This window comes from Triturus cristatus, chromosome 2_2, assembly GCF_964204655.1.
Source record: "Triturus cristatus chromosome 2_2, aTriCri1.1, whole genome shotgun sequence".
NCBI classification, from domain to species: Eukaryota; Metazoa; Chordata; class Amphibia; order Caudata; family Salamandridae; genus Triturus; species Triturus cristatus.
Genome location: NC_140582.1, coordinates 1,103,364,823 through 1,103,390,395, shown reverse-complemented (window position 1 = coordinate 1,103,390,395; position 25,573 = coordinate 1,103,364,823). Strand labels below are relative to the sequence as shown.

At 45.2% G+C, this 25,573-nt stretch overlaps 1 protein-coding gene across 1 annotated transcript in view; it reads right to left on the bottom strand.

Annotated features, from left to right (window-relative positions):
- Positions 1-20,622: 20,622 nt before the first annotated feature.
- LOC146863222 (uncharacterized) overlaps positions 20,623-25,573 on the bottom strand; it is a 220,655-nt gene continuing 215,704 nt past the window's right edge. Inside the window, exon 4 of the transcript XR_014978226.1 lies at positions 20,623-21,645. The gene's annotated coding sequence lies outside the window, so the exon portion shown is untranslated. The remainder of the gene's footprint in view (positions 21,646-25,573) is intronic.

Sequence of the window (25,573 nt, the reverse complement as noted above, 5' to 3'; positions counted from 1 at the left end):
GGGCTGGACTGTTCCCATGAGGCACAGGGTCAGACTGATTTGCATATGGCCATGTCTGAACTGGGGTGGCAGAGTGGGCTAAAGAATGGTGATGGATCAAACCCAGATCTGTTGACTGGGTGTGAGTGTTTGATTGGTTCTGATGCTCCGTCCATCACCACCACCTTTTGTACCGCATAGAACATATGAAGGCATTGAAATACCAAAATACCTTACTGTTATACACCATGAAGAACCCTTACTCCTGTATAAGAATAAAACAGTCACAGGAGAATAATAATTTATTCCACACAAAACAGTTTACTAAAGCTCACACAGTATAAAATGTGGATTATAGATGGGTCCTTCAAATCTTGCCCTCCATCATTCAAACAAATTTAAGCAATGGAATGGGCAATATCAAGAAACTGGAACAAAGAGACATATATGGGAAGCAGTTATTATCTCATATGGTGTACATATATTCCACAGAAAGCACATGGGCTGAAAATGTTAACTGGAAATTCACTAAATATAATGCAACTGCATTTTATGGGTGGGCCACAACTAAAGATGATAAGTAATACATGTTGGAGAAAACAACCACCCCCTAACACAACTGAATAGAAGTGGGTTATTTCCTACAAGACATAAGAGAAGCAAGTACCAACTCTGAGGAACACTTTGGCAGAATCTTAAAACATATATTGCCAAGAGTTCCTGCACATCTTTATGCTCAATTATCCAATAAGCTCAATCTAAAATGATTAATTACATGTACTAGGAAAGCCACAAGTCAATCTCCTCATGCTCCTAGAACATATGAAGACATTGACATACCAGAATGCCTAACTTTTACACACGATGAAGAATCTGTTCTCATGAATGAAAATGAAAACAATGATAGGATAATAAGTATTTATGTCATACATAACAATTTACTGAAACTCAACCAATGCAAAATGTGGATGATGGATGGCGACTTCAAATCTTGCCCTCCACCATTCCCACAAGTGTATACAATCCGATGGGCAATATCAAGCAAATGGAACAAAGAGCCAGATATGTCACCACACAGAAAGAGAAGCAGTTATTCTCTAACATGGTATAAAGATATTTTAAACTTTCACAAGTGCTGAAAATGTTAACTGGAACTGCACTAGATATAATGCAACTGCATGTTATGGGTGAGCCACAACTAAAGGAGATATAGTATTAATGTTAGAGAGCATAACCATTCTCTACAGTACAGAGATCTGGGCCTAAATCCATAGTTTTTTTTCTCACCATGCCATTCCAGTTTGGACCCCGCCATATTCAAATCAGTCTTGACCCTGTGCCCATTGGGAACAGTCCAGCCCCAACTGCCAGGCCAGGTCCTCCCTGGACTGGAAACAAGCATGCTAGGACCGGTTTCAGGCTTTCAGCCCTCATCAGCCAGGTTAGCTTGACTCCAGTGGCATGGAGAGCACGGGATCCACGTCTGGGCATACTTGTCCCACTCAGGGTGACAAATGCAAAAAGAACAATTGATGGACAGAATGAAGAACAATGTCATATATTCACCCCAGTACAAAGATCTGGGCTTAAATCCATCATTTTTTTGCTCACTATGCCATTCCAGTTTGGAACTAGCCATATGCAAACCAGTCTTGACCCTGCACCCATTGGGAACAGTACAGCACGAACTGCCAGGCCAGGTCCACCCTGGACTGAAAACAAGCATCCTAAGACCGGTCTCCTGCTTTCAGCCCTCATCAGCCAGGATAGCTTGACTCCAGTGGCTTGGAGAGCACGAGACCAACGTCTGGGCATACCCGTTTCACTCGGGGTGACAAATGCAAAAAGAACAATTGATGGACAGAATGCAGAACAATGTCATACATTCACCCCAGTACAGAGATCTGGGCCTCAACCCATTGCTTTTTTGCTCACCATGCCATTCCAGTTTGGACCCCGCCATATTCAAATCAGTCTTGACCCTGTGCCCATTGGGAACAGTCCAGCCCAAACTGCCAGGCCAGGTCCTCCCTGGACTGGAAACAAGCCTCCTAGGACCGGTTTCGGGCTTTCAGCCCTCATCGGCAAGGATAGTTTGACTCCAGTGGCTTGGGGAGCACGGGAACCCACGTCTGGGCATACCCCTCCCACTCGGGGTGACAAATGCAAAAAAAACAACAATTGATGGACAGAATCCAGAACAATGTCATACATTCACCCCAGTACAGAGATCTGGGCCTAAAACCATAGTATTTTTTCTCACCATGCCATTCCAGTTTGGACCCAGCCATATGCAAACCAGTCTTGACCCTGCGCCCATTGGGAACAGTACAGCCTGAACTACCAGGCCAGGTCCTCCCTGGACTGGAAACTAGCATCCTAGGGCCGGTTTCGGGCTTACAGCCCTCATCAGCCTGGATAGTTTGACTCCAGTAGCATGGGGAGCAAGGGACATACGTCTGGGCATACCTGTCCCACTCGGGGTGACAAATGCAAAAACAACAATTGATTAACAGAATACAGAACAATGTCATACATTCACACCAGTACAGAGATCTGGGCCTAAATCCATAGTTTTTTTTTCTCACCATGCCATTCCAGTTTGGACCCATCCATATGCAAACAAGTCTTGACCCTGCACCCATTGGGAACAGTCCAGCACGAAATGCCAGGCCAGGTCCTCCCTGGACTGGAAACAAGCATCCTAGGACCGGTCTCGGGCTTTCAGCCCTCATCGGCCAGAATAGTTTGACTCCAGTGGCATGGAGAACACGGGACCCACGACTGGGCATACTCGCCCCACTCAGGGTGACAAATGCAAAAAGAACAATTGATGGACAGAATGCAGAACACTGTCATACATTCACCCCGCTACAAACATCTGGGCCTAAATCCATAGTTTTTTTTCTCACCATGTCATTCTAGTTTGGACCCAGCCATATGCAAATCAGTCTTGACTCTGCACCCATTGGGAACAGTCCAGCCCCAACTACCAGGCCAGGGCCTCCCTGGACTCGAAACAAGCATCCTAGGACCGGTTTCGGGATTTCAGCCTTCATCAGCCTGGATAGTTTGACTTCAGTGGCATGGGGAGCACAGGACCCACGTCTGGGCATACCCCTCCCACTCGGGGTGACAAATGAAAAAACAACAATTGATGGACAGAATGCAGAACAATGTCATACATTCACCCCAGTGCAAAGATCTGGGATTACATCCATCATTTTTTTGCTCACCATGCCATTCCAGTTTGGACCAAGCCATATGCAAACCAGTCTTGACCCGGCACCCATTGGGAACAGTCCAGCCCGAAGTACCAGGCCAGGTCCTCCCTGGACTCGAAACAAGCATCATAGGACCGGTTTCGGGCTTTCAGCCCTCATCAGCCAGGATAGTTTGACTCCAGTGGCATGGGGAGCACGGGACCCACGTCTGGGCATACCCCTCCCACTCGGGGTGACAAATGCAAAAACAACAATTGATGAACAGAATGCAGAACAATGTCATACATTCACCCCAGTACAGAGATTTTGGCATAAATCCATAGTTTTTTTTCTCACCATGTCATTCTAGTTTGGACAAAGCCATATGCAAATCAGTCTTGACCCTGCGCCCATTGGGAACAGTCCATCCCGAACTACCAGGCCATGTCCCCACTGAACTCGAAACAAGCATCCTAGGACCGGTTTCGGGCTTTCAGCCCTCATCAGCCAGTATAGTTTGACTCCAGTGGCATGGGGAGCACGGGACCCACGTCTGGGCATACCAGCTCCCACTCGGGGTGACAAATGCAAAAACAATTGATGAACAGAATGCAGAGCAATGTCATACATTCACCCCAGTAGAGAGATCTGGGCCTAAATCCATAGTTTTATTTCTCACCATGCTATTCCAGTTTGGAGCCCGCATTATTCAAATCAGTCTTGACCCTGTGCCCATTGGGAACAGTCCAGCCCAAACTGCCAGGCCAGGTGCTCCCTGGACTAGAAACAAGCATCCTAGGTCCGGTTTCGGGCTTTCAGCCCTCATCAGGCAGGATAGTTTGACTCCAGTGGCATGGGGAGCACGGGAGCCACGTCTGGGCATACCCCTCACACTCGCGGTGACAAATGCAAAGACAACAATTGATGGACAGAATGCAGAACAATGTCATATATTCACACCAGTACAGAGATCTGGGCCTAAATCCATAGTTTTTTTTCTCACCATGCCATTCCAGTTTGGACCCCGCCATATTCAAATCAGTCTTGACCCTGTGCCCATTGGGAACAGTTCAGCCCAAACTTCCAGGCCAGGTCCTCCCTCGACTGGAAACAAGCATCCTAGGACCGGTCTCGAGCTTTCAGCCCTGATCAGCCAGGATAGCTTCACTCCAGTGGCTTGGAGAGCACGGGACCCACGTCTGGGCGTACCCGTTCCACTCGGGATGACAAATGCAAAAAGAACAATTGATGAACAGAATGCAGAACAATGTCACACATTCACCCCAGTACAGAGATCTGGGACTAAATCCATAGTTTTTTTTCTCACCATGTCATTCTAGTTTGGACCCAGCCATATGCAAATCAGTCTTGACCCTGCACCCATTGGGAACAGTCCAGCCCGAACTACCAGGCCTGGTCCTCCCTGGACTCGAAACAAGCATCCTAGGACCGGTTTCGGGCTTTCAGCCCTCATCAGCCAGGATAGTTTGACTCCAGTGGCATGGGGAGCATGGGAGCCACGTCTGGGCATATCCCTCCCACTCGGGGTGACAAATGCAAAAACAACAATTGATGGACAGAATGCAGAACAATGTCATACATTCACACCAGTACAGAGATCTGGGCCTAAATCCATAGTTTTTTTTCTCACCATGTCATTCCAATTTGGACCCAGCAATATGCAAATCAGTCTTGACCCTGCGCCCATTGGGAACAGTCCAGCCTGAACTAAAAGGCCAGGTCCTCCCTGGACTGGAAACTAGCATCCTAGGACCGGTTTCGAGCTATCAGCCCTCATCAGCCTGGATAGTTTGACTCCAGTGGCATGAGGAGCAAGGGACCCACGTTTGGGCATATCCATCCAACTCGGGGTGACAAATGCAAAAACAACAATTCATGAACAGAATGCAGAACAATGTCATACATTCACCCCAGTACAGAGATCTGGGCCTAAATCCATAGTTTTGTTTCTCACCATGCCATTCCAGTTTGGACCCCGCCATATTCAAATTAGTCTTGACCCGGATGCCATTGGGAACAGTCCAGCCCAAACTGCCTGGCCAGGTCTTCCCTGGACTGGAAACAAGCATCCTAGGACCGGTTTCGGGCTTTCAGCCCTCATCAGCCAGGATAGCTTGACTCCAGTGGCTTGGAGAGCACTTGACCAACGTCTGGGCGCACCCTTTCCACTCGGGGTGACAAATGCAAAAACAACAATTGATGGACAGAATGCAGAACAATGTCATACATTCACCCCAGTACAAAGATCTGGGCTTAAATCCATCAGTTTTTTTACTCACCATGCCATTCCAGTTTGGACACAGCCATATGCAAACCAGTCTTGACCCTATGCCCATTGGGAACAGTTCAGCCCAAACTTCCAGGCCAGGTCCTCCCTCGACTGGAAACAAGCATCCTAGGACCGGTCTCGAGCTTTCAGCCCTCATCAGCCAGGATAGCTTCACTCCAGTGGCTTGGAGAGCACGGGACCCACGTCTGGGCGTACCCGTTCCACTCGGGATGACAAATGCAAAAAGAACAATTGATGAACAGAATGCAGAACAATGTCACACATTCACCCCAGTACAGAGATCTGGGACTAAATCCAGAGTTTTTTTTCTCACCATGTCATTCTAGTTTGGACCCAGCCATATGCAAATCAGTCTTGACCCTGCACCCATTGGGAACAGTCCAGCCCGAACTACCAGGCCTGGTCCTCCCTGGACTCGAAACAAGCATCCTAGGACCGGTTTCGGGCTTTCAGCCCTCATCAGCCAGGATAGTTTGACTCCAGTGGCATGGGGAGCATGGGAGCCACGTCTGGGCATATCCCTCCCACTCGGGGTGACAAATGCAAAAACAACAATTGATGGACAGAATGCAGAACAATGTCATACATTCACACCAGTACAGAGATCTGGGCCTAAATCCATAGTTTTTTTTCTCACCATGTCATTCCAATTTGGACCCAGCAATATGCAAATCAGTCTTGACCCTGCGCCCATTGGGAACAGTCCAGCCTGAACTACCAGGCCAGGTCCTCCCTGGACTGGAAACTAGCATCCTAGGACCGGTTTCGAGCAATCAGCCCTCATCAGCCAGGATAGCTTGACTCCAGTGGCTTGGAGAGCACTTGACCAACGTCTGGGCGCACCCTTTCCACTCGGGGTGACAAATGCAAAAAGAACAATTGATGGACCGAATGCAGAACAATGTCATACATTCACCCCAGTACAGAGATCTGGGCCTCAATCCATAGTTTTTTTGCTCACCATGCCATTCCAGTTTGGACCCAGCCATTTGCAAATCAGTCTCGATCCTGTACCCATTGGAAACAGTCAAGCCCGAACTGCCAGGCCAGGTCCTCCCCGGACTGTTAACAAGCATCCTAGGACCGCTTTCGGGCTTTCAGCCCTCATCAGCCAGGATAGCTTAACTCCCGTGGCATGGAGAACACGGGTCCCACGTCTGGGCGTACCCGTCCCACTCGGGGTGACAAATGCAAAAAGAAAAATTGATGAACAGAATGCAGAACAATGTCATACATTCACCCCAGTACAGAGATCTGGGCCTAAATCCATCGATTTTTTTCTCATCATGTCATTCTAGTTTGGACCCAGACATATGCAAATCAGTCTTGACCCTGCGCCCATTGGGAACAGTCCAGCCCGAACTACCAGGCCATGTCCCCACTGGACTCGAAACAAGCATGCTAGGACCGGTTTCGGGCTTTCAGCCCTCATCATCCAGTATAGTTTGACTCGAGTGGCATGGGGAGTACGGGACCCACGTCTGGGCATACCCCTCCCACTCGGAGTGACAAATGCAAAAACAATTGATGAACAGAATGCAGAACAATTTCATACATTCACCCCAGTACAGAGATCTGGGCCTAAATCCATAGTTTTTTTTCTCACCATGCCATTCCAGTTTGGAGCCCGCCATATTCAAATCAGTCTTGACCCTGTGCCCATTGGGAACAGTCCAGCCCAAACTGCGAGGCCAGGTCCTCCCTGGACTGGAAACAAGCATCCTAGCACCGGTTTCGGGCTTTCAGCCCTCATCAGCAAGGATAGCTTGACTCCAGTGGCATGGAGAGCACGGGACCCACGTCTGGGAGTACCCGTTCCACTCGGGGTGACAAATGCAAAAAGAACAAATGATGGACAGAATGCAGAACAATGTCATACATTCACCACAGTACAGAGATCTGGGCCTCAATCCATAGTTTTTTTGCTCACCATGCCATTCCAGTTTGGACCCAGCCAAATGTAAATCAGTCTCAAACCTGTACCCATTGGGAACAGTCAAGCCCGAACTGCCAGGCCAGGTCCTCCCTGGACTGGAAACAAGCAGCCTAGGACCGGTTTCGGGCTTTCAGCCCTCATCAGCCAGGATAGCTTGACTCCAGTGGCATGGAGAACACAGGACCCATGTCTGGGCGTACCCGTCCCACTCGGGGTGACAAATGCAAAAAGAACAATTGATGAACAGAATGCAGAACAATGTCATACATTCACCCCAGTACAGATATCTGGGCCTAAATCCATAGATTTTTTTCTCACCATGTCATTCTAGTTTGGACCCAGCCATATGCAAATCAGTCTTGACCCTGCACCCATTGGGAACAGTCCAGCCCGAACTACCAGGCCAGGTCCTCCCTAGACTCGAAACAAGCATCCTATGACCGGTTTCGGGCTTTCAGCCCTATTCAGCCAGGATAGTTTGACTCCAGTGGCATGGGGAGCACGGGACCCACGTCTGGGCATACCCCTCCCACTCAGGGTGACAAATGCAGAAACAACAATTGATGCACAGATTGCAGAACAATGTCATACATTCACCCCAGTACAGAGATCTGGGCCTAAATAAATAGTTTTTTTCCTCACCATGCCATTCCAGTTTGGACCCCGCCATATTCAAATCAGTCTTTACCCTATGCCCATTGGGAACAGTCCAGGCCAAACTGCCAGGCCAGGTCCTCCCTAGACTGGAAACAAGCATCCTAGGACCGGTATCAGGCTTTCAGCCCTCATCAGCCAGGATAGCTTGACTCCAGTGGCATGGAGAGCACGGGACCCACGTCTTGGCATACTCGCCCCACTCAGGGTGACAAATGCAAAAAGAACAATTGATGGACAGAATGCAGAACAATGTCATACATTCACCCCAGTACAACGATCTGGGCTTAAATCCATCTTTTTTTTACTCACCATGCCATTCCAGTTTGGACACAGCCATATGCAAACCAGTCTTGACCCTGCGCCCATTGGGAACAGTCCAGCCCGAACTACCAAGCTAGGTCCTCCCTGGACTCGAAACAAGCATCCTAGGACCGGTTTCGGGCTTTCAGCCCTCTTCAGCCAGGATAGTTTGACTCCAGTGGCATGGGGAGCACGGGAGCCACGTCTGAGCATATCCCTCCCCCTCGGGGTGACAAATGCAAAAACAATAATTGATGGACAGAATGCAGAACAATGTCACACATTCACAACAGTACAGAGATCTGGGCCTAAATCCATAGTTTTTTTTCTCACCATGTCATTCCAATTTGGACCCAGCCATATGCAAATCAGTCTTGACCCTGCGTCCATTGGGAACAGTCCAGCCTGAACTACCAGGCCAGGTCCTCCCTGGACTGGAAACTAGCCTCCTAGGACCGGTTTCGAGCTTTCAGTCCTCATCAGCTTGGATAGTTTGACTCAAGTGGCATGGGAAGCATGGGACCCACGTTTGGGCATAACCGTCCATCTCGGGGTGACAAATGCAAAAACAACAATTGATGAACAGAATGCAGAACAATGTCATACATTCACCCCAGTACAGAGATCTGGGCCTAAATCCATAGTTTTTTTTCTCACCATGCCATTCCAGTTTGGACCCCGCCATATTCAAATCAGTCTTGACCCTGTGCCCATTGGGAACAGTCCATCCCAAACTGCCTGGCCAGGTCCTCCCTGGACTGGAAACAATCATCCTAGGAACGGTTTCGGGCTTTCAGTCCTCATCAGCCAGGATAGCTTGACTCCAGTGACATGGAGAGCACGGGACCCACGAATGGGCATACTCGCCCCACTCAGGGTGACAAATGCAAAAAGAACAAATGATGGACAGAATGCAGAACAATGTCATACATTCACCCCAGTACAAAGATCTGGGCTTAAACCCATCCTTTTTTTGCTCACCATGCCATTCCAGTTTGGACCCAGCCATATGCAAACCAGTCTTGACCCTGGACCCATTGGGAACAGTCCAGCCCGAACTGCCTGGCCAGGTCCTCCCTGGACTGGAAACAAGCATCTTAGGACCGGTTTCGGGCTTTCAGCCCTCATAAGCCAGGATAGCTTGACTCCAGTGGCTTGGAGACCACGGGACCAACGTCTGGGCGTACCCGTTCCACTCGGGTGACAAATGCGAAAAGAACAATTGATGGACCGAATGCAGTACAATGTCATACATTCAACCCAGTACAGAGATCTGGGCCTCAATCCATAGTTTTTTTGCTCACCATGCCATTCCAGTTTGGACCCAGCCATTTGCAAATCAGTCTCGACCTTGTACCCATTGGGAACAGTCAAGCCCGAACTGCCAGGCCAGGTCCTCCCCGGACTGTTAACAAGCAACCTAGGACCGGTTTCGGGCTTTCAGCCCTCATCAGCCAGGATAGCTTGACTCCAGTGGCATGGAGACCACGGGACCAACGTCTGGGCGTACCCGTTCCACTCGGGGTGAAAAATGCGAAAAGAACAATTGATGAACAGAATGCAGAACAATGTCATAAATTCACCCCAGTACAGAGATCTGGGCCTAAATCCATAGTTTTTTTTCTCATCATTTCATTCTAGTTTGGACCCAGACATATGCAAATCAGTCTTGACCCTGCGCCCATTGGGAACAGTCCAGCCCGAACTACCAGGCCAGCTCTTCCCTAGACTCGAAACAAGCATCCTAGGACCGGTTTCGGGCTTTCAGCCCTATTCAGCCAGGATAGTTTGACTCCAGGGGCATGGGGAGCACGGGACCCACGTTTGGGCATACCCCTTCCACTCGGGGTGACAAATGCAAAAACAACAATTGATGAACAGAATGTAGAACAATGTCATACAGTCACCCCAGTACAAAGATCTGGGCTTAAATCCTTCATTTTTTTGCTCACCATGCCATTCCAGTTTGGACCCAGCCATATGCAAACCAGTCTTGACCCTGCACCCATTGGTAACAGTCCAGCCCGAACTGCCAGGCCAGGTCCTCCCTGGACTGGAAACAAGCATCCTAGGACCGGTCTCGGGCTTTCAGTCCTCATCAGCCAGGATAGCTTGACTCCAGTGGCTTGGAGAACACGGGACCCACGCCTGTGCGTACCCGTTCCACTCGGGGTGACAAATGCAAAAAGAACATTTGAAGGACAGAATGCAGAACAATGTCATACATTCACCCCAGTACAGAGATCTGGGCCTAAATCCATATGTTTTTTTCTCACCATGTCATTCCAGTTGGGACCCAGCCATATGCAAATCAGTCTTGATCCTGCGCCCATTGAGAACAATCCAGCCTGAACTGCCAGGCCAGGTCCTCCCTGGACTGGAAACAAGCATCCTAGGTTCGGTTTCGGGCTTTCTGCCCTCATCAGCCAGATTAGCTTGACTCCAGTGGCATGAGGAGCACGAGCCCCAAGTCTGGAGATACCCGTCCCACTCGGGGTGACAAATGCAAAAAGAACAATTGATGGATAGAATGCAGAACAATGTCATACATTCACCCCGGTACAGAGATCTGGGCCTAAATCCATAGTTTTTTTGCTCACCATGCCATTCCAGTTTGGACCCAGCCATATGCAAACCAGTCTTGACCCTGCACCCATTGGGAACAGTCCAGCCCGAACTGCCAGGCCAGGTCCTCCCTGGACTCGAAACAAGCATCCTAGGACCGGTCTCTGTGCTTTCAGTCCTCATCAGCCAGGATAGCTTGACTCCAGTGGCATGGAGAGCACGGGACCCACGTCTTGGCATACCTGTCCCACTCGGGGTGACAAATGCAAAAAGAACAATTGATGGACAGAATGCAGAACAATGTCATACATTCACCCCAGTACACACATCTGGCCCTAAATCCATTGTTTTGTCACTCACCATGCAATTCCAGTTGATTCCTGGGCTCACTGTGCCACTGGATTCAAGCTATCCTGGCTGATGAGGAGTGAAACCCCAAAACCGGTCCTAGAATGCTTGTTTTCGGTCCAGGGAGGACCTGGCTTGGCAGTTTGGGCTGGACTGTTCCCATGAGGCACAGGGTTAAGCCTGATTTGCGTATGGCCAGGTCTATACTGGGTGGCATGATGAGCAAACAAATGATGGATTTAACCCAGATCTCTTGACTGGGGGTGAATGTTTTTATTTGTTCTGCATTCCGTCCATCAATTTTGTGTCTTTTGCAGCGTTGAAATTGACATTTTGTTTAAACTACAATTTGTATTCACATTAGTAGAAAAAGACAGAAACATTTTATTCTGGATGTGATTATCAGTGACTTTGAACTGTGAATAAATTAGAGACATTTATATAGATTGGTAGGTTAAGACAGAAGAGAATTGAGGCCCAAGGCAAAGCTGACAGAGCGTAAGATTGTCCTTTAGAAGAACACAGAGTCGGGCTAAGGAAGACTCTTGAAGACCTTATGCATAATTCTATTCCAGATTATTTGGACTTTGGTTTTGCTATTGCAGGGGTGAAAATTGACAGGGAAGCCTCTGCTAATGCTAGGTTCCACCCAACGGTCTGACTTTTAGGAAAGTAATGGAAGCCATTTCTAATATTAGTAGATTTAGGTACAGAATAGCAGGTACACTAATAGTTGTAATACTAACCATTTTGCTCATTGGATTATATCCATATGCATCTAATCCAATAGAGACTAAGGGCCACATGCATCAAAGTTAGGATTTGCGAATCCCTATGCATGTAGGCATTGCAAAATAAATTGTGATTCCTACATATTCCTTAATTGCGACTCACAAATTGCGAATCGCAATTAAGGAATAGCTACACATTCATTCCTATGGGCCTTGTGGTCCAAAGGAATGAATGGGTATTGCCTGCGCAATTTGCGAGTACCAAATTGGTACTCGCAAATTTCACATGCAATTTCAAGGGTGCAAGGGTGCCAAAAGGACACCCTGTTGCAGCCCTGAAATTTGCCATGTTACCACATGTTGTGCACATACATGCCCCAAGGGCATGTGTGTGTGTAACATGAAACTTTGAAAACTGCACTCTAGTGCATTTTCAAAGTTTTTCAAATTACCATCAAGTTCAAATTGATGGTAATTTGCGCTTGCTAATTGTGAATTTGCAATTTGAAATTGCATCATGCTTTGCATTTAGATAATCGCAATTTGAGATTCCCTAAATGCATGCGCAATTTAAGAAATCACAAATTGTGTGATTACTTAAATTGCGATTTGGCATTTCAGTTGATTTATCCCAAATGCAAAAGTACCGGTCACAAAGGGGCAGATTCGTTCGCAATCAGTATTTTTGTTGATGCATGTGCCCCTAAGTCTGCGATTATTCCTAAATCATCATACCCTAGAGATAGACACATCTAGTGTTGAATATACTGAAAATGCTTATTTTAAACTGCTTTATGAGTATACTGACACACTAGAAGCACCCCTCTCCCCCACTTTGATTTGAAACTTTTAATGTATTGGGTTTGAATCTGGAATACCCCTGAACTTGAAATTTATAGGAAAACCGTGGAGGGGATAGTTAGCTTGGACAAGAAACTTTACACCCCCAGTTAAGGAAGAGAAAGGCTTTGTTTGAGTCTCTCAATATGGAAGAGGTATGGCTATATCCTGATAAATTGACAAAGGGCACCATAGTAACATTAAAACAAGCCTAGTAGGAAAGTATGTTGGAACAACTGTGGAAAGACCTTAAAGTGGGGGGGCTTAACAGAGAAGTTTTTGAGTCGTGAATGTGGCCTGTGCTTCAAGCCTGTTCTGGACAGAATACACCCAGCTCAGACCAAAACGTTGTATATAAAGTTTAGGTTTGGCATTTACACTTAAATTCTTTTATTTCTCTGTAGGACAAAAATGGCCCAACAATTCCTAATTGTCCCTTTTGCCTTCTGCCCGAGGAATCCCCACTTCCGAAGCAGGGAACACCCCTGTCGTCGTCACGGACATCAGCGTACATGCTGCTGATCAGGATTGTTAAAACAGATAACCCGCCCACAGATTGGTTTTGGCACAATATCGGTCCACTCGTTACCAGAGATAGTAGGTGCTGTAGGGATTTTAGGTACCTGTATTAATTTCCACACACCGATCTACATCAAAAGGCACTATTTTAATGTAATCTTCTAGACCAGCCGGGTCGGAATTATCACCGACAGAGCGAAATTGAAAGACCTAATACGTACAAAGAACAGCCCTGAAGAATTTGCGGGATACTTCCCTGTGTGACGAAACACGTGTTGGCTGGTTTCTATGAAATAAAAGACAAAGAACAGATTCGATTGAATTTTTTGTTGAGTTGGTCACTGATTTGATAGACTACTCTCAAACATGTGAATGGGACCTTATTTTACTGACTTGTGGTAGAGTTTCTCTTTCCCAATTTTAGGGGTTACAGGGTGTTTCCCCTACCTTTTGCACTGTAAAAACTAGAGATCAATCTCTTACATATACACGCAGCGAGGCACTATCACTTGCGAGAGCACCAACACCCCCCCACTGTAGTACCAGCCCTAGGAATCTATTGACTACTTTTTATTCTTTTGGGGCAAAAGACCGCCCACTAAGAAGTGGATCCTTTCAGTGTGTAATTTTTCGGCCATTGTTCATTATTGGGAAGCTTCCAGGATTTTGGGATGTGGTACAAAAGAGATGATTATGTTTTTTTTGTCCAGATTCCTATTATGGGCCTGGAGAATCAGAGCTACTAAGCTAAAGATGACTCTTTAGGGGAAGATTTGCTTTTTCACTAGGGCTATTAAGTATAAGATGCACTTGCACTTTAAATACTGCTGAGGATAAAATCTTATCTACTATGCTTGACAATGGAGGGGGGTAGTAGGACCATCGGTCTTAAAAACTCCATTGCCTAAAACTTTGTTTCAATATAATTTATTTGATTTGTTTTAATCACCTTTAACCTATTTTACGGTCGTAAACTGTCTGTATGTTGTATGAACTTTTATGGTTGTTAAAACTGAATTAAAGTATTGAATTGAATTGACACTATGGATGTTTCGGGATTGCTACTTTTGTAAGCATTTGCATTTATCAGCTACAAAGGGTATCAATTATCACCACATACCTTTAAGTTATGGTGCTACTTTGTAGTATTTTGATGAGCCTTTTGTATGGAAGAGAACATTTTGAATATTTTTTCTAATCAGGATTTAATTTTTTCAGAAGTCCGCATACTTGAGCACCTAATCGTCGCATTGACCCCAATGCTAAGTATTCTTGAATTAATAAAATATTGCTTAAACCCATCATGACATAGCTTGGCTGTAGGAAGTCAGGCTCAACTTAGGAGACAGGCATGTTAAGCATATAAAAACACCAATTCAGCAAATAATTAAGACATATTACACAACAAAAAGACAACAACAATTTATAAAAATTTGAATAAAAAATAATCTTTAAAATGACAGCAAAAATCCTATGGAGGGAACCATAGGTATGACATGTTAAGGATTTAGCACTATATAGCACTTAGAAACCTATAGCTCCACTCTGGGACATCTGACGCGCTTCACCAGGACAATGTCATAGTTTCAGGCTGACCACGATAGAGCCCTGCTCGGACACCTACCCCTTGCGGTAGGCTTTGGTTGAGATTTTACCTTCTGGCTTGGAAACGTTTCTGAAGCTTTTTCTGCCAGGGTACTCAATGTTATTCACCAGCCCAGATTCAGTAAGGATTCACTGGCTTGCTTTTCAAGGAGCTCTGGGAGTCAGACTGCCAGAGCTTTTCAGTGGAATTAACCAGCAGGCCAGGCCGGCTTGCAGTGGCAGGTGGCTGGCTCGGCTCTCATGGTTAAGTCGGTCCCCTTATGGAGCTTTTTTCCAAAGTTGCTCCAAACTTTTACAAACTACTGAAACTTCTTCCTGAAGTCCCTCTTGATGGTACAAAGTGTTCAAAACGCAACCTAAGGGTCTGGAAGCTCAACGATGGTCCTTGAAGTGGTGGAACCACAATTCCCACAATGCATCTGGACAAAACCCTTACAAATCCACTGGACGCACTCCAGGCAGGGGAATCTTGGAGGTGATGGTCTAGGTGAGCTCTGTTAACCTGTAGCTGGCAGGGAGTCTACCTTTTATTTCCCTTGAAGCCAGGTACATCCAACGGACTATAGATACAGATAATTCAGCAGACACAGTCAGTCAGAATGCAGGGCCTGATGGTGCAAATCAAGTTTCCAGCTTGGCAAGCCTTCTTCTTCTCTTAGTTTGAAGCAGCAGATCTGTGAGGCTCTGCTTCTCTCACCATATTTATTCAGTGTTCTCTGTGGTCAAGCAGGAGAGCACTCCAGTCCAATTAGGTGCAGGGCAACACCCCAAGAACATGACAACTTCCTCCAGAGTGTGGCATAGTCTTCTCCCAGAAGGCACTATTGCTTCAATATTCAGTATGGTTCAAATATCAGCAGAGGAGCAAGAACTAGTTTGACCAACCCCAGTATGGTTCATTTTCATAGCTCTCCTCCCCCTACCATCTGCAAATTCATGCCTTAAGCCTACTATCTGGCTGGGTCAGAGGGGCGGGCCAGATGGACCTGACATTCCTTGCCTGTTCTATGGGGTTTGTAAAGCATCATGCTTTACAAACCCTCCCTCTGCTCTGGCATTCCTTTGTAGCAGAGCTCTCTCTACCAGCCAGCCTCTCGCTGGGTGAGCCACTTATCACTTCATCAAAGAAGCCTGGCTAATCCCGTTAACTCTGACCTATAAGGGAAGAAGGCAGGAAGGCTGAATTTTGACTTGCAGACAAGAAAGTCTTATAAATTATTTTATGTATACTTTAGGATAAACTAAATAATGGCCTATTGTTGGCTTTTTCAATACCATTCTCCTATGTCTTTGAACGGTATTTTATTTAATTCCTAGCAATAATTATGTAGTCAGAAACTATTGCCATGTTATCCTATGGGGCTAGGCATCTACAATGGGGAAACTGCAGTGTGTAATTTCTCTCTCCTCAGGGCATATACAGCATCTTTTTAGGAAGCCCCTGATTATAGTTACATGACCCCCCACCCCTGAGACACTTAGGGGAAACTTCGGGGGTCCTGAATATGCAAACATAGTGTATATCTTCACTTTACAGTCCTCTTAGCACCAAAATACATTTCTGGAGGCACTCTACTACAATGGGGAGAGTGACATGGCACTTTCTCTATCCCCAGGGAATGTAAAACATGTTTTATGAGGGCCCTCCTCATAGTGTCATAACCCCCAGGCCTTGGCCACCTAAGGGATACTTTGGTGGTACCTAAAATGCCACAATATTATAGTTTATCACTTTTTAAGTGCCCCTACCACCAAAGTCAAGTTGGGCACAATTTACATTTAAAAGCAGTGCTGCAGCACAGGGCTGGTTTTAAAATGACCTCTCAGCAGTGCACACATGCAAGTGCAGTAAGGGCTGCTGGCCTCTAAACTGCCAGATCCTATTATTTACTAGGGACTTATATGTCGTTTTAATCCCACTGCCCTATTATCTTCTAGGGACCTATAGGGTAGGTCATGCCAATTTCTAAGTGTACCCTCATATATTGTGTACAATAAGTGTATGGGAATGTTTGTATTGTGTTTTCAACATAGCACTGGCCTTGTGCCTCGCTAGACAGAGCCCAGGGACAGTCAGAGTCAGTTACCACCAGTACCATTCAGCAAAAAAGGGGGTGCACAGGCCACACTGGATGACTTTGCAACATTTACATTTGGTTGACGATAGGAGGAGCAGCAGCTCTGGCTCCTCTGCTATAATAAGACAATAATGAGAGTGTTTATTATCATTTTATTTTTCTTTCAGTAGCTGAGTCTTGGGGTTGGGGCCTAATTTGGGGCCGTTATGGAGAGGGAGTGGTGGGCAGGGCACTTTGTCAGTGCACAAATGGTTTTGGCTGGCCATCTCAGGACTGCCAAACCAACATGTGCACTGAAGCTGTCTGCAACCAAAGCTGCATTGCCGAGTTGGAGACAGCAAGTACAGGCTCCCAGTTTCACTTGGGGGCACAAATCATCTGCACTCAGGCCAATCATGACACTTCGGTACCGATTACAACTCCTCTCATTCCCCTTTTCTGTGATCTTGGGTTGAAGAGAATTGGGGACTTGGCTGCTCTGAAACCCTTAACCTACTGGCTGCGCCTATGGATAACCCCCCAACTTATTGATTATCGAAAACTTTTACGGGAGGTTGTGATGATTAATGGTGCAAAAAGCTTGCCATGGTATAAACATATCGCAGACTGGTGCAAGGCATTAAGTATGAGGGACCTGTGGGAAAATCCGGACAGGGCCACAAGAGATGATTTATTGAGATTAAAAGCCCGATATTGGGAGGAGGTGGGCAATATATCTCTACCAATAATCTGACCAGAGGCCAGTTAACATCGAAATTCCTAGCTGTAAAGTCATGCATACAATTTGAACCCTTTCTGGAACAAATCTCTCCCCCTCTTGCAAAAAGCTTATACTTGAGATTCAGATACGGCAATCTGCTTCTAAAATTTCCAGGCAAGGAGGCGGTTGGCCTAGTTTTGGATTGATGTCCTGCCTGGATTACAGTTGGAGAAATGAAAGAACACGTTTTGTTTTTCTGTCCTAGATACCAGCTGATGCGCAGGAGGTGGATAAAACCAATCTGCCTCAATTTAGGAGCTAGGCAGCATCAGATAGCGTACAAAATTTAAAAACAGATGCATCTGAACCGGTAGTTTTTTCTGTCAGTCGCTTTTCATTTGCTTTCTGGATAATCCGACCGAAGCTTTTATCATAGATTGTACTATATTATGAACTGTCTTGTAGAATATGCACCTTATGTACCCATATCTGTCTCTTAATGTATTTTGAAGTATGTTTGACTGTCCATTTCTATCACCCCTTTTAATAAGCTATTCGAAAATGTACTTGTTTTTATATTTTTTAACTTGTAAATTGACAATGTTTTTATCCTTTGTATACTTTGATGGTTTTGTAAAAACAAACCGAATAAAGTTATTTGACTGACACTACTTTAGTGCTGCCAGCAGCATGAAAAAGGTTTCAGGATTGGCCACAGGGGATTTTGGGAGCTTGTGCTGGTGAGAACGGAGCAGAAGAGCGGAGATTTGGCAGGTAACTTATTTTTGTTTTTGTTTGACTCCTTTGTTGCTTGTCATCCATCGCCCCCTACCCACCCCCCGCCCCTCTGCTGGGACAAGAGCCGTGACTGAGGAGAAGAATGGAATCTGGGTTAAACAAGAATATTAAGAATGTACATAAGTAGACTTAAGAAGACATAGAGCATTTTAGTGGCAGAAAATCAAACAACATTGGCTCTAGATTGAGAACGTAAAGAAAAATTACGTATATTTGTAGAGAGATCTTTGTTTGAAAATCTTTTTGTGTGAAAGAATGAGTGCCACCATATATTTGAAGTTAGGGGAAAATGAAATGTACTTTTTGTGGGTGATTATCCTGTTAGATTCCAGGGAGGTATAGCTTGCGTGGATCCCCCAAAGTTTTCTTCCTCAGAATTGGTGTCAGCCCGCTGATGCCACATCTTTCCCACACAAAAATGTGTGGAAAAAGTGATTTTTTTTCAGCTAAATTTGAGGTTTGCAGGGGATTCTAGGTGAGAAAACGTTGGGGGATCCACGCAAGCCATACCTCCCTCGAATACCCTGGGTGTCTAGATTTCAGAAATGTGTGGGTTTGGTAGGTTTCCCTAGCTGGTCGCCGTGCACTGGGCCAAAATCCAGGTGACCCCCTTGCAAAACCAGGTTGTTTTATGGTAGGGAATTTTGATGTCGCCACAATACATTTTGGGCCCTTGCCTGTAGCGGGTACTTGGGCCTCCTACACTAGTGATACAAAAGGGGGTGGTGATGGACGGAGCATCAGAACCAATCAAACACTCACACCCAGTCAACAGATCTGGGTTTGATCCATCACCGTTCTTTAGCCCACTCTGCCACCCCAGTTCAGACATGGCCATATGCAAATCAGTCTGACCCTGTGCCTCATGGGAACAGTCCAGCCGGAACTGCCAAGCCATGCCTTCCCTGGACGGGTCCATCACCACCACCTTTTGTACCGCTTTGTTCGCCATAAGTTGGCAGGGTATGCTCAGACATGAGTCCCTTGCTCAATTTGCCACTCGTCAGGCTCCTCGGCCCTTGCAGAGCTTCATTGGCTACGATTAATGCAGAGAATTCAGTTTAAATCTCTCTGCTTGGTATTCAAAGCCCTTCGCGGCTTCGGACCCAAACCTTTACAGAAGGCCTTTGCATGGTATATCCCGCCGAGGTGCCTTTGTTCCTCCACTGCTTACCTGGTGAGAACTCCTAAAATTCAAAGAGCCTAGGCAGGAGGTAGGGTGGAGTGGAGAATCAAGATATACCGCTTCTCCCTACCTGATAACGTGAATGAGGGTTATTTTATCGGTACACGATACAAATACTAAAAACCCTGGTTCTTTCAGGACAAGCGATCCACTCTCCACCTGATTTTTTGATATTCGGAAAAAGAAGCTGAGTGGACCATATGCTCTTCTTTCTCCCCCCCCCCCATTTAATTATAACTATTAAGGGTATGCCCAATAGCAAATCCCCTGGTGATGATGGGTTCCAAATAAATGTTTATAAGAGTAACAGGGAGTTGATGATTCTGCTTCTTTATAAACCACTGGAGGGTGGTTCTGTTATTAGGTTGGAGTTTACAAGAGCACTCATCAACTTTATTTTGAAGCACAATAAGGATCCTACTAACTGTGCAAGCTGCCGTTCCATATCGCTTATTAATGCAGGCATTAACATTCTGTGGTGATGTAATGCTGGCAGAATTAGATGATGTCATCTGGAATGTTGACAATGGTGATGTCCTGAGTGTTCCCTCAGTGACAGTTACTGTTTGTGTGTCTTGGCTGTGCCAGCTTGGATGGCTTTCTTTACCACCTCTAATAAATACTTTCATCATTACTATGCCGAATAATCCACTTTATTTCAGTGGTGAAAGACGACGGGATGTTAGATGCGATGCCACTTAGATCAAACAACTTATGCCACGGAATTGGACTGAGTACACGCCTCGCCAGGTAATGATTTATGTCCCTTGACCTCCGCTTTCAGGGCAAACCGTGAGTACCATTTCCTTTTGTTACTTGGCCACGGGCATGTTCCGGGGGGGTACAGAGAGCGTCCAATTTTTTTTGTGTCTGCCTTGCTCGAAAAGGTGCCTTTCTCTGCCTGTTTATTGTTTCCTCGCTATTGATGTCTGTTGTGTATTCCTGAGGGAATCCAAGGCTGGGGACATGTTGGAAGCAGGCATCAGTGCTGTTTTGCTTTGGAAAAGAGAGGAGCGAAACTTTGTACATCTTTTGTTACAACTTGCCGGTTTGAAGTGCGGCCAACACGTCATCTTATGGCTACAGCGCGTTACCTGGAATCCTTATCAGCTGTCACGTGCCTGCTGCTCGCTCCACGGAATCCTCTACTTTGTTCACGCTGATGAAGTGCTGACTATCTACACAACGCGGTTACGCATCATGCTCACGTTGTGGCCATCTTGAATGTATTTTCACTGTATGCAGCCAGCAAGGATGTTGCATAGCAACGACATTGGGAAGCTCAAGTTCAGGAAATTTCGGCGCATCACTTCTGTGATACGCACACAGTCTCTTACTAAATAACATTGATCTAATACTGGCAACTAGATCATTTATTTCTTCACTTGTGTCATGTCTGTGATACACACACACGTCTGGTCACTTAATAAACAGGATTTTTCGTGTATTACGTTTGTGATACACACACATACTATTCCCTATTTAGTTATCGTTTGGCCACATTTTCTGGTGACAGCCAAAGGCACAACTCAACTAAGAGGTTGCTGTATGTTTATTATTTGTTGAGCCATACATTACGAACAATACAAGGATTTTCTTTTTCTTTCTTCTGCTTTTCTTCTTGTTTACTCTTTCTCTTATTTTTTTTCCACCTCTTACCGGACTTTCTCTTGTTCCTTTTCTTTGTTTTTGTTTCTGCTTATCTTTTCCTATTTCTTGTTTCCTGGTCTTGTTAACAGTTTTACTTTACAGGTAATCCATCATCATGCAGAGTGTTACAACTCCAGCTCCATTTCTGCAAGCACCAATTGAACCTCCACTTGAATGGAAACTGTAGTTTAGATCTTTTAAGGCTTATTTGGGTGCTATCGACGGTCAAAGATTCAGACCTGAAAGAAAGAAAAATCTTAGGTATTATCAACTTGGTGTTGAAGGACAGAATGTCTTTGATCATTTACCTCCATATGATCCACCTAAAGGCGAAGATCCTGACGAATTTGACATTGCTGAAGCTCAACTAGATAAATATTTTACAAAAATGAAAAACATTGTAGTACACATGTACACATTTTTTACCAGAATGCAGAAACCATCTGAGAACATTGACACTGTAGTGTAGTTCCTATTTCCCTTATAGGCTCTGCGCATTGGAATAATATACACTATAGTTCTGTGCATAGGACTGAGGTCAGTATGCTCCTATCGAGTATATTAAACTTAATTACTTGTGTGCCAGCTAACTCAGAGGTCACTAGAAACTTCTCGAATGAACAAGAAGGGATTAGCTTCTGACAACCGCATAAACATGACAACTTTGTTCCCTTTCAGAATTGGAACGTGTCTCAGAATCGTGGAAACAATAGATAACATTTTCACTCAGTCAATCGTGCATTCTTAATTTCTTCAGAGTTACACAGAAACTAGGAAGATGGGCATTTTCAATAAAAAAGGATTTATTGAACAGTCTTAGATCTCGTGTAAGAGATATGAGCTGTCACGATCATTAGACAGTAAGCAATATATAATATGCACAGCGTCAGCAGTAAGAAGAAGTAAAACTGCAACAGCATTGTCTTTTAACTATGACCTATATCTATATACATACACATAAATACATAGGCTAAAAGTGGATACTCATCTGGTGCTTCTAAATAATTCTACCCCAGTGTACCTAACTTGAATGTAGTGCAAGGTAGGAAGTAGGTGCTGATTGAAGCCATAGTTGTTCTGAGCTTAAGTTAGTATTTTTATAGGAGATGCCAAGAATTTCCTTAGGTTCTAGTCAGCTCCATACCTTAGAATGAGAGAGGTGGGAATCTCTTTCCAGATCTCGAACTCTAACACCCCGCAAGGGGAGTTGGAACACTGGAAGCTGGAATCTCTGTGTGCAGGGAAGACAGCGTCTGTTCAGTGCATCAGGCGGGGACTCAAACTCCTTCAGGACTTGCCATGGCGAGCCATATAACCGAGCTGTGCCGTGCTGTGAATTGCCAGGGCAAGTGAACGTATATTTATACCTGGTAGGTGTCTAGGAATGCTAGCATTGACATAAAGTCGGGCAGAGGAAGACGTCATGGATGAACCCCTAAGGAATAGTAGTTCTTGCATAATAGATGAGTTCTTAGAGAAATCAATAATCCCTGCATGGAAAATCCCAACGGCTTAAGGGTCTGGTTTCTAAGAACTCATTGTGAAGTGGGATGGACGGTTGTAGGTGACCATGCCTGTATTTGGATCTGCATGGCCAATGCCTATATAAGGACAGGAATATTATGCCTACATAAGGACAAGTCGAATTGTGCCTATATAAAGACATGATTCAATAGACTTATATACGGGTATTTAAAGCTACACACAACAACACCTTCATCATAGCACTAAAAGTTCTTGCCTTTAAGTGCGAATTTGAGAATTTTACTTCGCAACTCATTAGGGACCAACTTGTAGCCAGATGTTACTGTAAAAACATTTAAGAAAGATTACTCACACGGAAAGATCTATCTTTAGACAAAGTGGTAGACATTGCCAAAAGTATTGAGAGCTCTATGGAAGATGCTAAACAATTAGAGACTGCTTTGTCCAATACTACAATTTCAGGTGCTTTTTCTTCAAAACTGCCTGTTGGCAAGCGTGATGATACCAAAAGACAGAACAAACAGGTGGCAATAATTTTGTGCAGAGTAGGTCATTCAATCAGAAAATTTATTGTTATAGGTGTGGTCTGAATTTACATGTTTTGTCCTTTAAAAATTGTCCTGCTGTTAATTAACAGTGTGGACAGTGTGGAAAAATTGGACATTTTGCTAGAGTTTGCATGGGGGCTAAAAGGACAAATATAAGGTGTGTTCTGAATGAGCCTGATAGCCATGATGACGATGATGTCACTAGCCAAGAATATGTGGTAGTGGTGAAAGACTGTAGCGACAAACAAACCACACTTCCCATTCCTAATCCTGCGCTTGACGTCACCATTGAAACCGCATTCAACTTCTTGTAGACACAGGAACACGTATTACTATTGTGTCACAAGACAAGTACCTTAAGTTCTGGTCAAAGAAGAGCTTGTTAGCCCCTGACATACTCATCGTGGCCTTTGAAGGTAGCAGAATTGAATTATTAGGCTATTTCTGGGCCACCATCAGTGTCCTAGGGGAAGTCATCAAGGGAAAAGTGTACGTGGCAAGAAGGGGGAATATTGTTCCTGGTCTACTACATCAGGCTGAATTTGGTTTAAGCATTAAACCTGGTTTAGCGAAACCTGTTTTTATTGACAAACAGTCTGTTTTAGATCATGTTAAATCTGCCAAGGACATCTATTCTCTGTCTTCTACTGAGATGACTAATAAATGAGAGTACAAGTTTGGAAAGGTGTTCAGAGAATGCCTTGGCAAAATCACTAACTTTCAGCATTTTATCAAGATCAAAGAAAATGTCAGGCCTATCAAGCAGAGGTTACAGAATGTTCCCCTCAGCATTAGGGCTGATTTATCCAAACATTTAAAAACTCTGTGTGATCAAGGTATAATTGAAAAAGTAGAAGCTACGATCTGGCTTTCGCCCATCGTTCTGGCTAAGAGGAGGTCTGGGGACATGAGGATGTGTGTCGATTTGAGGTGCCTCAATGAAGCCTTCTGGGTCCATGGTTTTCCCCTTCCCAGCATTGAAGATCTCATCGCCACAGTTGGGTCATCTTCATGGTATCCGAATCATCCACTTCATTTCAAATTCCTGCAGAGGTCCTTGCAACCTGCCGTAAGAAAGTCCTCCCCAGTTTGATACATAGCTCTGAGGTCGATTTTGTACTGAGGAGTTCTTCTTGTAATCAGATGCGTCTTCTGTCCAATGTGATATGGAAAGTACAAAATTATTCACATGAAAAGTTGCTGCTCTCTTTAGATTCAGAAAAGGCTTTTGATCAAGTTGGACGGGTGTATCTTTTTCATGCCTGAAGCAGGGCAGGAATTGGACCTGGCCTTCTAAACAAACAGTTATGGCTATATTCAAACACATAGGCACAGATAGACTGTGGAAGAATTTGTCGAAGAGTTTTCCACTGTCACCGCTACTGTTCCTTTTAGCAATTGAACCGTTAGCAGCAGCGATTTAACCGTCTCCTCGAGTGCAGGGAATAGAAACGCCTGTTGCAATTTGCACAATCTTGCTATATGCAGTTGAAATCTTACTGACTTAGAGTGAACCAGATTATTCCGTCAATTTTCGGGCTTCTCTGGATATATGATATATTGGTCTAAGTGTGAGGCATTGGCACTTATGCGTAGGGGCTGTAGATCTCCACAAAACGTATTTGGCTTCTCCTCAAGGAGTTCAGGTTTGAAGTTTTAGGGTTTGCTGATAAATATGGAGTTGGCAAATATGGTGGCTGATAATATCCAGCCATTGATGAATAGAATGGAACAATATGTCAAAAGATGGTCTGGTCTGCAGGTCTCCTTTTGGGGTAGAGTATTGATTTTGTTGCTTTGGATAGTGCAACTTCTCATTGGATTATCTTGATGTCAACGGCTCTTATAGTGGCTAAGATCTGCATATTACGGCATTGACTGGGGTGCGCTTTGTGCAGAGTCTCAACATGAAGGAGCAGGTGTCTCAAACAGTAAGCAGGTGTCTCAAACACTGCTTTCATGTATTGAGTCTGCTGAGACCAGTATTTCCGTTTCTCCCAGACCATACACGGAAGACTCTCATTCAGACATTATTCTTGAGTAGTTTTGACTACTGCAATGCTCTACTGGTATCGGCCAATGAGGCCTTGTTAGATCGCTGGCAGGAAGTTCAAAACACAGCAGCGCGTTTGGT